The sequence below is a fragment of the Octopus bimaculoides genome, chromosome 18 (genome assembly GCF_001194135.2).
Source record: "Octopus bimaculoides isolate UCB-OBI-ISO-001 chromosome 18, ASM119413v2, whole genome shotgun sequence".
In the NCBI taxonomy this organism is placed as follows: domain Eukaryota; kingdom Metazoa; phylum Mollusca; class Cephalopoda; order Octopoda; family Octopodidae; genus Octopus; species Octopus bimaculoides.
In genome coordinates, this window is record NC_068998.1 from 48,132,972 (window position 1) to 48,135,018 (window position 2,047).

Consider the following 2,047-nt stretch of genomic DNA (forward strand, 5'->3'; position numbering starts at 1 on the left):
CGGAATGTTGGGCCTCCAATCAGGCTTTTGGTGGTGATTCCAAAGCCAGGAACTTTTCAGCATCCACTTGTAATTTATGTGTGTAGTTGAAAAGCCAGAAGCTGGAGTTTTCGTTCAAGAAATATCATTATAGAGGCATTGTGTTAAAAAAAAAAAAAAGAAGCAATATACTCCGGAGCTAGGCGAAACGAAATCACTACAGAAGTGACCGTGAGAGTGACTGAGATGCATTTCGCCGTTGTTGCAGCTTATGAAGTAGCTTGCGTTGTAACACATTATGAACCCCAATCTAAGTTGAGGCACCGTGTTATTTAGATTACGACAGACGCGAGGTTCAATTTCAGCAGCTCTTCTGTGCACACTATTTTTCTTTGATTTCAATTCATGTTACCAATGTGTTTAATTAAAATACATATTTATTTTATTATAGTTTACCTTATAATCTACTCTTAAAAGTATGGAAAAGAAAATTGTTTCAATCATGACATGAAGAATTCCGGAGATAAAAAAAAAAACTATCTTAAATGAGAAATAATATTACAAAACAATGGAATAATTTCTCTACGGTGTAGAGTAATGAACAACGAAATATTGAGAATACTCGCGTGAGAGACGAGATAGATTAAGATTAAGATTAAAGATAAAATACCAGACGAGAATAAGTACCGACGGTGAATCGCTATGTTCGATTAAAACCTCTTAAAAGATGTCTTAAAAGATGTGCTCTAGTATGGCCGCAGTCAAACGGCAGAAAACAATGAAAAACTCGTACATTATCCTCCTCCTCCTCCTCCTCTCTCTCTCTCTCTCTCTCTCTCTCTCTCTCTCTCTCGTTTCTTGTTCTCATTGGTGTTTTCTTTCTGTCCATTTATATCTCTTCCATATCTCCTACCGAGTTTCTAATTCCTCTTCAGCGCTTTCTCTCCCTCATTTTACTATCTCTCTCTCAATTTTCTCTCTCACTATCTCTCTCCTTCTCCCCCTCTCTCTCTCTCTCCCTTTTCATTGTTGTTCTCCTTCTGTTCATATCCATATCTACAACCGAGTTTCTAAAGCCTTCACAACGCTCTCCCCTTTACCTATCTCTCTCTCTCTTTACCTCTCCCACTCTCTCTCTCTACTTCTCTCTATATACCCCTCTCTCCCTCTCTCTCATCCAGTCTATTACCTTATCTCCATTATTAAAATAATTACGTTCTCCAACCCCCCACTTTATTCTTGTCTGTCTCTACTACTACTACTACTACTACTACTACTACTCTTTATGAATGTCTTTTCTTTTGTTTTTGTTTATTGTTTTAGCATTTTGAGTGACGTCGTGGATTCAATATTGGATTAGGGCGATGGAGAGGTTAAGTCTAAGGGGAGATAACAAGCAAGAAGGATGTACCATAAGATAGCCGACACAGTTAATCATTTATAGATAGCGAATGGAATAGAACGCAGGCAGAACAGGCGGTAGTGTCGGTCGTGGTTATGATAGTTGTGGTGGTAGTGGTATTGGTGGTGGTGGTGGTGGTGGTATTGGTGGTAGTAGTGGCAGGGATGGTTGTGATGGTAGGATTAATGATGACGTTGTATTGGTTATGTAGTGATGATGGTGGAGGTGATGTTGGTGTAGCGGTAATAATAGTAGTAGTTGTGGTAGTGGTGGTGGTGATTGTACTGGTAGTGTAGATGGTAGCTGTAGTGGTTGTGGTGGTGGTGGTGGTGGTAACTGTGGTCTTTCGTGTAGATATATAAAGTTTATATACTTAGGATCTCGAAAACGAATGGCGCAGGTTCGATTCACTGATATGCAACGTTTATTTATTTATTTATTTTTTTATTTTTCACATTTACCATTCTACATATATAAGAACAAGAACAATTACTATCCTTAAATCACCACCACCACCACCGCCAGCACCATCACATCCCCAGCATTACCGCCGCCAGCACCACCACTACTAGCACCACCACCACCACCACCAGCAACATCACCACCGCCATCTCCATCCCCAACATCACCGCTGCCACCTCCAGCACCACCACCACCACCACCGCC